Genomic DNA, 13,711 nt, shown 5'->3' with positions numbered 1-13,711 from the left:
GTCCTTGTCTTAACTGGCTTCACATGCACGCTCCATTATTGAAGGAGAGCTTCGTTTCAATCGTTAAGAGCGAGCCGTTTTCCTTGGCGACAGGTTGGACTGTTTCTGCCATAAAAAAATCTAGCTTAGGGCTAAGATCTCTTCCGGCGCTTGGCAACAAATGTCTTGCTCATGGCAAGTGGCAAGTTACATATTTTTCCATCTATAAGAGGCCCCCATGTATAAGACGCCCCCTATTTTGGGGGACTTAGATTTAAGAAAATGGGGGGGAGATGTATCCGTGTATAAGACGCCCCCTTCTTTTCGACATTATATTTTGGGGGGGAACCTAGTCTTACACGGGAAAATACGGTATTTTGGTGAGCTCGCCAACAATGATCGAGTGCCGTCATTGTAATGTAGCGCTGTCGGGGCTGCAAACCTCTGTTAGCCACTGGTGGACGGAGGTGGCCCATGCCTGGGGTGGGGGGTTGACAAAATCCCCCCAGACTGATTGGCGTTGTGGCGGGTGAATTTCCGCGACAGGCACAATTGCCGCTGTGGAAATCCGCCCGCTGATCGCGCAAATACGCCAGGCATTCCCATCCCCAGCAGGCGGCACCACATGCTGGGCGTATATGCGCAGGTGGCAGCACTCTCGGGAGGATCAGTGCGCCTCTGGGTACGCGTCATATTTGCCGCCCTGGGTGCCGCAGCGGCTTCCACCGCAACTGGATCCCCACCGACAACGGTCGAGTGTCATTATGGCAACGTGGTGTGCAGTGCTCTATGGGGCCTGCAAATTGCTGTCAGCCCCCACTTGTTGAAGGCGACGACTCGCCATGAGACACTCGGCAAGGACCCGCAAAGTGCGTGGAAGGGGAGCCAGAAAGGCCGAGACCAATGCCCAAATAACCTGCCAGGAGCCCCACCCCAACCCCAAATGTTTGGAGGGGGCTCGGGAAGCCCACTGCATGGAGCGTCTTCCCTGATTTACCTTTAAAGCAGGCATAGGCAAACTCCGACCCTCCAAATTTTGGGACTACAATTCCCATCCTCCCTGACCACTGGTCCTGTTAGCTAGGGAATTGTAGTCCCAAACATCTGGAGGGCCGGAGTTTGCTTATGCCTGCTTTAAACCTGACAGTAATACTAAAAGGAAAGGGAGTTCATGATGGCTGGGAGTTTGTTAAGAGGGAGATAGTAAAAGCACAACGTCAGGCAATACCAATGAGACGGAAACATGGAAGGTGCTTAAAGAAGCCAGGTGGCTATCTAAAGAACTTTTAACTGAGTTAAGATTAAAAAAGGATGTGTACAAAAAATGGAAAAGGGGGGAAACCACCAAAGAGGAATTCAAACAAATAGCCAGCACGTGTAGACACAAAGTCAGAAAAGCTAAAGCACAGAATGAACTCAGGCTTGCTAGAGAGGTTAAAAGCAACAAAAAAGGCTTTTATGGGTGTTGGGAAAAAGCACCAAGGCAAAAGCCAGCTCCAGATGGCTGGAATGCAAAACAGGATGTTGTGGTTTGCAGATGTACTGTTGGAGAAAAGGAGGAGTCTATTCTCTGTACTGAGCACTGGATGTTAGCTCAGAGTGTCATCTGACCTGTGCTGGAAGCACAGGGGTGGAGTTGTGACTCTTCTGATGGTGACTGAAGGGTGCAGTCGCATTTCTATGTACTGCTGAATGACAGGAATAAAACATGTAAATAGGACTCCTGTCTGTCTCATTTCCCCTCCCTGGGGAGAATGCAGGGAGGGAGAGAAGCAGAGAAGCAGAGGGTGTGTTCTTTCTCACGTCTAATGAGAAGAATCGCCGGTTTGTTTACCTAGCCTGCCGGGAGTTGCAGACGGAAGGTAAACACAGTATCTCACTCAATTGCCTCGGGGAGGCCAGGTACCTCTGACTGTGAGCTGAGATACTAACATATGGCAGCATTCGGATGGTTACGATTCATCGAACATCTGCATGAGAGGCTGGTGAATTGTCCTCCTCTGCTCCAAGGAAGAAGAAATAACGTCTAAGAGCAGCCAGACGCTGAACAGACGGCTGGATCCAGAGGAAGCTTTTTTCAAAGCAACGGAGCTCAAGGTATGCTGCATTTTCGGGCTAAAAGTGTGAACGCAGGTTGATTAATTCTCTGGTTCACGGGAGCTCTGCGTTTGAAAAACAAAAGCTCCGGAAGGACAGGCCTGCAGCTCAGAGGCTGAAGCCTGCATTCCACAAATTATTGTGGTTGATAAACTGTCCTGTTGGAATGCATTGTTGCTAAGTAACGGTCGTGGAAAGTTACTAGCAGAGAAGCTGCACTGTGAGGCTGGGAAAAGCGAAACAAAGCCACAGAGTGTTTTGGCTACACGTTTACATGCTCTTGGAAGGGGACTTTCCATAGCAGCCAGCGTTTAGCTGCCAGGTGCGAAAAGCATAAACAACTTGCAGTTTGCCTGCTAGAGAAGGCAGGAAACAACTGTTGGATTTTACAGCTTGCTTGAGAGTGTGAGCTGAAGGCTTGGCTTCAAGATGGATGCCAAGAAGGCAGGAGGTTTGCCTTACCCACCTCCCTTAAATAATGACAATTATTCATCTTGGTCTGTAAAGATGAAGGCCCTGCTGCAGAATCAGAGGCTTTTTGATGTAATTGAAAACTCCATCCCTGCAGCACCAACCAGAGGTTGGGAATCACAGGACATGAGGGCCAGGACTGCTATAATTCTGTGTGTCTCAGATGAGCAGTTGGTGCATATTCAGCATTTACAACATGCGAAAGAGGTTTGGGACACGCTACGTACAACGCATCAGAGAGATGCTGGTTCTTCAGCGTTGCTGTATTTTGAGAAGTTAACCAATCTGAGATTAGCGCCTGATGGAGATGTTCAAGCGCACCTGACAGAAATGAAGTTTCTGCGTCAACAGATGGTGGAGCGCAACTTCAATCTACAGGAGGAAGTGTTTTGCTTCATGATAAACAGCCTGAATCGGACTTACAAGGTTGTTGCCAGTCAGCTTGGTTCCCTACCTGCGGCGGACCTGACTGCGGAGAGAGTGTGTGCCGTTGTCCTGAACGAACACGATCGACTTGCTGCACTGGAAGTGAAGGACAGGGGGAGGGAAGAACAGAGTTCGAATCTTCCCACTGCTGGTGCTACTGCAGAGCATGCTACAGCATTGAGCGCTGTCCGATGCTACAATTGTGGACAGACTGGGCATCTACAGCGAAACTGTAGAAAGCCGCACCAGTCAAGAGGAGCACAAAGCAGCTCTACGAAGCCTGAGGCGTCAGGCAAAAGCCGTACCAAGTGCCAGGTGAAACCTGCAAAGGCTATGATGGCGAAAGGAACCACGCCAGATGTTGGGAACTTGTTTATAATCGACACTGGTTGTACAAAACATATGTGCCCGCACAGAGAACTGTTTTCAGCGTTGAAGAAGCAAAGCTTCGCTGTGAAACAAGCCAACGGTCAAGAGTTGGAAGTGACCGGAATTGGGACTGTGTATCTTGAGAGTCTGAACTTGACTATAAGCAATGTTTACTTGGTTCCAGAACTGAGATTTAATCTGCTGAGTGTGTCGCAGATTGCAAAGAAAGGACTGAAACTGACCTATGATGCTAAGAGATGCAAGATCTACAAAGATGGAGAACTGTATCTTACTGCCAGAGAGAAAGATGGACTGTATTTGTTGACATTTGATCAAAGTGATTACATGAAATGTAATTCTTCTGATTCTAACGAAATCTCTCTTGCAGGTGTGACCAACACGAGCACCAGGAAGGTGACCAAGAAGGTCAACAGAGCATTTCAGTGGGTGTATGCTGATGTGATTGGTCCTCTAGAACCATCTAGGGGCGGTGCACGGTTTTACCTTTTGTGTGTGGATTGTTTCACTAATTATTCTTGGGTTTATTTGATGGAGAAACCACAAGAAACTTTAGAAAAGTTTCAGGAGTTTTGTGACAAGGTTAAAAATATGCATGATGCTAACATTGATTGTCTTTTCACAGATGAGAAACAAATTTTTCTGTTACAGAAGTTTCAGAAGTTCCTGGATGGGAGAGGAATAGACCACAAAATTGCTGTTTCAGCCGAAGCGTGGAACAGAGGGGTCTGTGCCAGGGTGAACAAAGAATTGCAAAAGGGGATGCATGCGCAATTGCTGAGTTCACATTTGCCACATGAATATTGGGCGGAGTCTCTAGCGTCCTATCTTCACGTGTGGTTGAGAAAAGTCTCAACAGAGTTGGGATGTTCTCCTTTTGAGAAGCTGTTCCATAGAAAACCTTCTGTTGCCTATTTTAAGGTTTTCGGGTCTCGTGAGAACAGAAGCTCCAGGTGGAGTGAAGAATGCCAGAGGCATTTTTGTGGGTTATGAAAAGGGTCTCTACAGAGTAATTTTGTCTGAATCTGGTCAGGTGATTCTCACAAAGTTTCTAGAGAGTGCTCCGGAACAAGAGCGGGTAGTAGTACACACATTTCCCACAGGTGGCGATTCTGATGATGATGATTTTTCTGATGTCACAGATTACAGTGGTACTGATGATGACACTGATAGCTCAGAGAGTTCAGTTGTAACAGTCATTGAGAGAAAATCTCACACAATGGATAGACCTTCACAGATGAAGGAAGAACCACTGATTGCTACTGGTTCTCAACGAAGTCCAGAGGTTGAACCAGTGAGCACAGAGGATCAGAACCTCATACGCAGGTCTGAGAGAGTTACAAAGGGTGTACCACCAAAGAGGTACTCAAAAGAGTTTGCTAACTTAGCTGTTGCATGTGTTGCTATTGTTAACAACTCAAAACAAGTTAAAGCAGTGTCTAAGTCAGAGACAAAGACACAACAGAGAGTAGCTAGCCAAGGTAATGCAGAAGCACTCATTCCTTGGAAGCCAAACAACCAGAGAGGTACACTGGTGAAACCAGTGGTGGGGAGTTCCAAGGGTGGAACTGAAACAACAGGGGACTGTTATATGTATAACAACTGTTTGTTTTCTTCTCTGGATCGTGTTTTGCCTATTGATGCTTTTGGGGGAGGTTGTTGGGAAAAAGCACCAAGGCAAAAGCCAGCTCCAGATGGCTGGAATGCAAAACAGGATGTTGTGGTTTGCAGATGTACTGTTGGAGAAAAGGAGGAGTCTATTCTCTGTACTGAGCACTGGATGTTAGCTCAGAGTGTCATCTGACCTGTGCTGGAAGCACAGGGGTGGAGTTGTGACTCTTCTGATGGTGACTGAAGGGTGCAGTCGCATTTCTATGTACTGCTGAATGACAGGAATAAAACATGTAAATAGGACTCCTGTCTGTCTCATTTCCCCTCCCTGGGGAGAATGCAGGGAGGGAGAGAAGCAGAGAAGCAGAGGGTGTGTTCTTTCTCACGTCTAATGAGAAGAATCGCCGGTTTGTTTACCTAGCCTGCCGGGAGTTGCAGACGGAAGGTAAACACAGTATCTCACTCAATTGCCTCGGGGAGGCCAGGTACCTCTGACTGTGAGCTGAGATACTAACATATGGCAGCATTCGGATGGTTACGATTCATCGAACATCTGCATGAGAGGCTGGTGAATTGTCCTCCTCTGCTCCAAGGAAGAAGAAATAACGTCTAAGAGCAGCCAGACGCTGAACAGACGGCTGGATCCAGAGGAAGCTTTTTTCAAAGCAACGGAGCTCAAGGTATGCTGCATTTTCGGGCTAAAAGTGTGAACGCAGGTTGATTAATTCTCTGGTTCACGGGAGCTCTGCGTTTGAAAAACAAAAGCTCCGGAAGGACAGGCCTGCAGCTCAGAGGCTGAAGCCTGCATTCCACAAATTATTGTGGTTGATAAACTGTCCTGTTGGAATGCATTGTTGCTAAGTAACGGTCGTGGAAAGTTACTAGCAGAGAAGCTGCACTGTGAGGCTGGGAAAAGCGAAACAAAGCCACAGAGTGTTTTGGCTACACGTTTACATGCTCTTGGAAGGGGACTTTCCATAGCAGCCAGCGTTTAGCTGCCAGGTGCGAAAAGCATAAACAACTTGCAGTTTGCCTGCTAGAGAAGGCAGGAAACAACTGTTGGATTTTACAGCTTGCTTGAGAGTGTGAGCTGAAGGCTTGGCTTCAAGATGGATGCCAAGAAGGCAGGAGGTTTGCCTTACCCACCTCCCTTAAATAATGACAATTATTCATCTTGGTCTGTAAAGATGAAGGCCCTGCTGCAGAATCAGAGGCTTTTTGATGTAATTGAAAACTCCATCCCTGCAGCACCAACCAGAGGTTGGGAATCACAGGACATGAGGGCCAGGACTGCTATAATTCTGTGTGTCTCAGATGAGCAGTTGGTGCATATTCAGCATTTACAACATGCGAAAGAGGTTTGGGACACGCTACGTACAACGCATCAGAGAGATGCTGGTTCTTCAGCGTTGCTGTATTTTGAGAAGTTAACCAATCTGAGATTAGCGCCTGATGGAGATGTTCAAGCGCACCTGACAGAAATGAAGTTTCTGCGTCAACAGATGGTGGAGCGCAACTTCAATCTACAGGAGGAAGTGTTTTGCTTCATGATAAACAGCCTGAATCGGACTTACAAGGTTGTTGCCAGTCAGCTTGGTTCCCTACCTGCGGCGGACCTGACTGCGGAGAGAGTGTGTGCCGTTGTCCTGAACGAACACGATCGACTTGCTGCACTGGAAGTGAAGGACAGGGGGAGGGAAGAACAGAGTTCGAATCTTCCCACTGCTGGTGCTACTGCAGAGCATGCTACAGCATTGAGCGCTGTCCGATGCTACAATTGTGGACAGACTGGGCATCTACAGCGAAACTGTAGAAAGCCGCACCAGTCAAGAGGAGCACAAAGCAGCTCTACGAAGCCTGAGGCGTCAGGCAAAAGCCGTACCAAGTGCCAGGTGAAACCTGCAAAGGCTATGATGGCGAAAGGAACCACGCCAGATGTTGGGAACTTGTTTATAATCGACACTGGTTGTACAAAACATATGTGCCCGCACAGAGAACTGTTTTCAGCGTTGAAGAAGCAAAGCTTCGCTGTGAAACAAGCCAACGGTCAAGAGTTGGAAGTGACCGGAATTGGGACTGTGTATCTTGAGAGTCTGAACTTGACTATAAGCAATGTTTACTTGGTTCCAGAACTGAGATTTAATCTGCTGAGTGTGTCGCAGATTGCAAAGAAAGGACTGAAACTGACCTATGATGCTAAGAGATGCAAGATCTACAAAGATGGAGAACTGTATCTTACTGCCAGAGAGAAAGATGGACTGTATTTGTTGACATTTGATCAAAGTGATTACATGAAATGTAATTCTTCTGATTCTAACGAAATCTCTCTTGCAGGTGTGACCAACACGAGCACCAGGAAGGTGACCAAGAAGGTCAACAGAGCATTTCAGTGGGTGTATGCTGATGTGATTGGTCCTCTAGAACCATCTAGGGGCGGTGCACGGTTTTACCTTTTGTGTGTGGATTGTTTCACTAATTATTCTTGGGTTTATTTGATGGAGAAACCACAAGAAACTTTAGAAAAGTTTCAGGAGTTTTGTGACAAGGTTAAAAATATGCATGATGCTAACATTGATTGTCTTTTCACAGATGAGAAACAAATTTTTCTGTTACAGAAGTTTCAGAAGTTCCTGGATGGGAGAGGAATAGACCACAAAATTGCTGTTTCAGCCGAAGCGTGGAACAGAGGGGTCTGTGCCAGGGTGAACAAAGAATTGCAAAAGGGGATGCATGCGCAATTGCTGAGTTCACATTTGCCACATGAATATTGGGCGGAGTCTCTAGCGTCCTATCTTCACGTGTGGTTGAGAAAAGTCTCAACAGAGTTGGGATGTTCTCCTTTTGAGAAGCTGTTCCATAGAAAACCTTCTGTTGCCTATTTTAAGGTTTTCGGGTCTCGTGAGAACAGAAGCTCCAGGTGGAGTGAAGAATGCCAGAGGCATTTTTGTGGGTTATGAAAAGGGTCTCTACAGAGTAATTTTGTCTGAATCTGGTCAGGTGATTCTCACAAAGTTTCTAGAGAGTGCTCCGGAACAAGAGCGGGTAGTAGTACACACATTTCCCACAGGTGGCGATTCTGATGATGATGATTTTTCTGATGTCACAGATTACAGTGGTACTGATGATGACACTGATAGCTCAGAGAGTTCAGTTGTAACAGTCATTGAGAGAAAATCTCACACAATGGATAGACCTTCACAGATGAAGGAAGAACCACTGATTGCTACTGGTTCTCAACGAAGTCCAGAGGTTGAACCAGTGAGCACAGAGGATCAGAACCTCATACGCAGGTCTGAGAGAGTTACAAAGGGTGTACCACCAAAGAGGTACTCAAAAGAGTTTGCTAACTTAGCTGTTGCATGTGTTGCTATTGTTAACAACTCAAAACAAGTTAAAGCAGTGTCTAAGTCAGAGACAAAGACACAACAGAGAGTAGCTAGCCAAGGTAATGCAGAAGCACTCATTCCTTGGAAGCCAAACAACCAGAGAGGTACACTGGTGAAACCAGTGGTGGGGAGTTCCAAGGGTGGAACTGAAACAACAGGGGACTGTTATATGTATAACAACTGTTTGTTTTCTTCTCTGGATCGTGTTTTGCCTATTGATGCTTTTGGGGGAGGTTGTTGGGAAAAAGCACCAAGGCAAAAGCCAGCTCCAGATGGCTGGAATGCAAAACAGGATGTTGTGGTTTGCAGATGTACTGTTGGAGAAAAGGAGGAGTCTATTCTCTGTACTGAGCACTGGATGTTAGCTCAGAGTGTCATCTGACCTGTGCTGGAAGCACAGGGGTGGAGTTGTGACTCTTCTGATGGTGACTGAAGGGTGCAGTCGCATTTCTATGTACTGCTGAATGACAGGAATAAAACATGTAAATAGGACTCCTGTCTGTCTCATTTCCCCTCCCTGGGGAGAATGCAGGGAGGGAGAGAAGCAGAGAAGCAGAGGGTGTGTTCTTTCTCACGTCTAATGAGAAGAATCGCCGGTTTGTTTACCTAGCCTGCCGGGAGTTGCAGACGGAAGGTAAACACAGTATCTCACTCAATTGCCTCGGGGAGGCCAGGTACCTCTGACTGTGAGCTGAGATACTAACAATGGGTATGTTCGTAGCAAAAGGAAGAACAAAGAAACAGTGGGGTCACTCAGAGGAGAAGATGGTGAAATGCAAACAGGGGACACAGAAAGGGCTGAACTCCTCAATGCCTTCTTTGCCTCAGTCTTCTCTGATAAAGAAAACAATGCCCGACCTGAAGAATTTGGAGCAAATGATTCAGCAAAGGAAACACAGCCCAGAATAACTAAGGACACCTGGCTTGAGAGCAGTACATGTGAAAAGGATCTAGGAGTCTTGGTTGACCACAAACTTGACATGAGCCAACAGTGTGACACGGCAGCTAAAAAAGCCAATGCAATTCTGGGATGCATCAATAGGAGTATAGCATCTAGATCAAGGGAAGTAATAGTGCCACTGTATTCTGCTCTGGTCAGACCTCACCTGGAGTACTGTGTCCAGTTCTGGGCACCACAATTCAAGAAGGACACTGACAAACTGGAACGTGTCCAGAGAAGGGCAACCAAAATGGTCAAAGGCCTGGAAACGATGCCTTATGAGGAACGGCTAAGGGAGCTGGGCATGTTTAGCCTGGAGAAGAGGAGGTTAAGGGGTGATATGATAGCCATGTTCAAATATATAAAAGGATGTCACATAGAGGAGGGAGAAAGGTTGTTTTCTGCTGCTCCAGAGAAGCGGACACGGAGCAATGGATCCAAACTACAAGAAAGAAGATTCCACCTAAACATTAGGAAGAACTTCCTGACAGCAAGAGCTGTTCGACAGTGGAATTTGCTGCCAAGGAGTGTGGTGGAGTCTCCTACTTTGGAGGTCTTTAAGCAGAGGCTTGACAACCATATGTCAGGAGTGCTCTGATGGTGTTTCCTGCTTGGCAGGGGGTTGGACTCGATGGCCCTTGTGGTCTCTTCCAACTCTATGATTCTATGATTCTATGAAACCTATCTTTATTTACTTTATTTATATTGAAAGCCATCTTAAAGTCATGCACCACCCAGAATACGTTTCCACAGGGGAAGCCTCTTCACTGTTGTGAAGCCAGCGCACATCTGAGCATGTCGAGAAAGCGAGAGGCGCGGCGTCAGCAACATGCCCAATCCATCAAGCTGGGTCACTGCGCTTTTTGTTTTTTCGGGCTTGCGGAGGTTTGGGGCCAAGCCCCATTGAAGTGAACGCCAGCCCCACAGCAATGCCCCCCCTGTCCCATGCTCCCCATTGCGTGCTTGCCATTGCTTGTGCTTTGAACAGGTTTAAAAACAACAGCAACATGTATTTAAGTCAGGCATTCTGAAACTCAGCACTCCAGCTGTTTTGGGACTACAATTCCCTGCATCCCTGACCACTGGTCCTGTGAGCTAGGGATGACGGGAGTTGTAGTCCCAAAACATCCAGAGGGCCGAGTCTGGGGGTGCCTGATTTAAGTTGATATTCACACGTCAGTTTTGTGCATATTGGTGTACATAAAAGCAGTATCAAACCCCTGAGGTTGTGTGTGTGTGTGTGTTGTGGTTTTGTTTGTTTGTTTTTGTCTTCATTACTTATTCTGTCCTTCTCTTTGTTTGACCTCGCTGCTTGCCTCTGCTGTTTGTGTCAAGCAGTGGTGGCCAAACTTGGCCCTCCAGCTGCTTGGGGGCTACAATTCCCACCATCCCTGACCACTGGTCCTGTTAGCTAGGGATGATGGGAGTTGTAGTCCCAAAACAGCTGGAGGACCAAGTTTGGCCATGACTGGCATAAAGCAACCTATTTAGCCTCCAGCCCTTGGACAGTGTTCTGCGTAAAGCAGTGATGGCCAATCTGGGCCTTTATGCCACCACTGGCATAAAGGGATGAAGTCTGTGGCTAAGAGAGACCGGCAGCTGTGTCCTTGTCCTCCAGTCCTGAATCACTAGGTGTCCCTTGTCAAAAGATTAATAATAATAATTTATTCTATAAAGAGCGGCTTCCCAGATCAGTGACCCCTCGGCTTTCAGGGCAGATGTTCATACTGGCACGATGCCCCATTTCTTGGGATTGCAGTTGGGAACTAGAGATCCAGCCCCCTTTCCATCTCATCCTCTGCCCTCTCCCAAACCTTTTTGCCATTCCCAAATATTTTAGAGCGGTGCCTTAGGTTGAAACAAAATGTATTTTTGTATGATCACTCTCTTCATTCTGGCAGAGACAATCAATTATGGAAGCCGCCCAGAGTGGCTGGGGAGGCCCAGCCAGATGGGCGGGGTATAAATAATAAATTATTATTATTATTATTATTATTTGGACAAGCATGATGACTCCAGTATTTTCCCCTGTGCAAACTGATGCCTGTTGAATGCTGTATGTAAACGCGTATTCACTGTTAAATAAATTTTCCCATTGAAAGCAGCCTGCAGTTGGTTATTAACAGATGATCCAAAACGGTTGCTGTTGGCACGGAGAAATGCAGAGCTTCTGAAACTGACTTTGTATTGACCTATCGTTGGTTTAATAATAATAATAATAAATCAGAATAGATTCAGGTAGGTAGCCGTATTGGTCTGACACAGTCAAAATAAAAAAATTAAAAATTGTCACACCTTAGAGACCAACTAAGTTTGTTCTTGGTATAAGCTTTCATGTGCATGCACAATTCTTCAGATACACTGAAACAGAAGTCACCAGACCCTTAGGGAGGGTGGAGCGGGGGTTTTCTTCATAATTACTTTTCTATGTATTTCTAATATAACTGTAAAAAACGACTCTGAAAATGTATTAGTCCAAAAAGGAAACCTTCCTCCCAGTTGTCAATATGTAAAAAAAAATTTAAATTAAATCAAGTCTTGCTGACTTGTGATTTACCGTATTTTTCGCTCCATAGGGCGCACCTAGTTTTTAGAGGGGGAAATCAAGAAAAAAATACCCCCCTCCCCAGACCCAAAGAGCAGCATACAGGCTGCGCGCGACCTCTCCCTGCCGGAGGTGTTGCGCGCGGCTATGGCACAAGCCAAGACAGTGAGCGGGATGGACCCTGCTCGCTGCTTTGGCTTCCTTTTTAGCTGCGCACAACCTCTCCCTGCCGGAGGGGTTGCGCGCGGCTATGGCACAAGCCAAGACAGCGAGCAGGATCCATCCCCCTCGCTGTCTTGGCTTGTGCCGTAGCCGCGCCCAACCCCTCCGGCAGGGAGAGGCTGCACAGGGCTAAAGAAGCCACAGCCACGTGCAGCCTCTCCCTGTCGGAGGGGCTGTGCACGGCTACTCCTGAAGCCTTCTGAGCACAGCGCAAGTTCCCGCTGCGCTCCTCAGGCTTCGTGTTCCTTTTGCTGAAAGGAACCTAAAGCCTCCAGAATGCAGCGGGAACTTGCGCTGCGCTCCAAAGGCCTTCAGGCGGCTATTCCTGAAGCCTGGAGAGCGAGAGGGGTCAGTGCGCACCAACGCCTCTCGCTCTCCAGGCTTCAGCAAAAGAACGCGAAGCCTCCGGAGCCGCGTTTTTTTTTGGAAAGGCAAAGCTGTTCGGCTTTTTTCTGGAAGCCAACATTGACAAGCTTTATCTAAGGCAGTGTTTCCCAACCGGTGTTCCGCGGCACACTAGTGTGCCGCTAGACGTTGCCTGGTGTGCCGTGGAAGGGAGTCGGGCGGCAAGAGGCGGGGCGGCGGCGGCGAGGAGAGGCCGCCCAGCGCGGGGCTCTCGCCGTCTGCCTGCCTGGCTGCCTGCGTGGCGCTGACGTCACGGGGCTGTAACATGACAGCCCTGCGACTCGAGGCATGTGGGGCTGCAGGAGGCCGGGGGCAGGTGGGGGCGGGGCTTTCACCCTCCTCAGCCTCCTCTCTGACAGGGCAGATTATATGCTTCCTGCTCACTTTAGGGTAGAAAAGGAGCTGGTGACAAAGGTAATTAGCGCCCCGTTCCCTCCGCCTGCCAAGTTGCTCTCAAGTGCCGGGAAGCACCATTGCCCAAGGAGCAGATTCCCCCACGCACTGCAAAAGCGACAACAAGCTGCGGGGCTCAGACAGCCCTCCACTGCCCCTTTCCCTACACGGCTTCCGTGGGGCTGGAGGGAAGGGTTTGTTTGTTTGTTTTTAAGTGAAGGGGAGATCGTAGGCGGAAGTGTCGCGGATCCCATGCCTCACATTTGCAGAAACGAGTCCCTCTCTCGAGCTTCCATATCAGTCCGCAGCCTGCTTCCTCTCAGCTATTATTTTCCCCAGACGAGATGCAAAGAGACCCGTTTCTCTTCCTCTGTGTAGGGCTCTGGGGCAGAAGTCCAGTGAGCAGGGGGGCCCTGGGGTGCAGCCAGCCAGAATCACCACATTTCGAAGGAAGTCCAGTACTGTAATGCACACGACCGTCTAAAGCCGGCGTGGAAAACCACTAAATCCAGAGTTTCACGTGTACCGTCAAGCGCACTATTCCTAGTGAATCTTAAGCCCTTTCTGAGCGCTCTGTAAACGAGTTAACTAAACCAGTGGGAGGAGACTGCGGGGGCGAGCCCCTAGGCCCCGCCCCCGTCGTCACGCCTCTTGCCCTCCACGGGCTGCTGTTTGAAGCTGGGCGTTTCCCTGCGTTCTTTTTAGTACGTTGATTTCTCCAGGGTTGCAAAACGCGTGCTGAAATATAAAACCCCAATATATATATATGGGGGTGGGGTGGGGAACCCAAGCAACCAGTGAAGAAATGCCAAAGCAGCTCTCTAAGCTGAGAATGGGCAGCAGATGAGG

General features: G+C 48.1%; 1 long non-coding RNA gene across 1 annotated transcript; it reads right to left on the bottom strand.

The window, feature by feature from the left end:
- Nucleotides 1-193: 193 nt before the first annotated feature.
- LOC308579447 lies at nt 194-11,204 on the bottom strand. The gene is made up of 2 exons (XR_014004485.1): nt 9,979-11,204; nt 194-1,119 (listed from the first exon to the last, which is right to left on the bottom strand). It is a non-coding gene; the product is annotated as an uncharacterized lncRNA (long non-coding RNA).
- Between the last annotated feature and the right edge of the window lie 2,507 nt (nt 11,205-13,711).

Source organism: Podarcis bocagei, assembly GCF_964188305.1.
Source record: "Podarcis bocagei genome assembly, chromosome: Z".
Taxonomy (NCBI): Eukaryota; Metazoa; Chordata; class Lepidosauria; order Squamata; family Lacertidae; genus Podarcis; species Podarcis bocagei.
The sequence above is the reverse complement of the archived record's forward strand: the minus strand, read 5'-3'. Positions and strand labels throughout refer to the sequence as shown.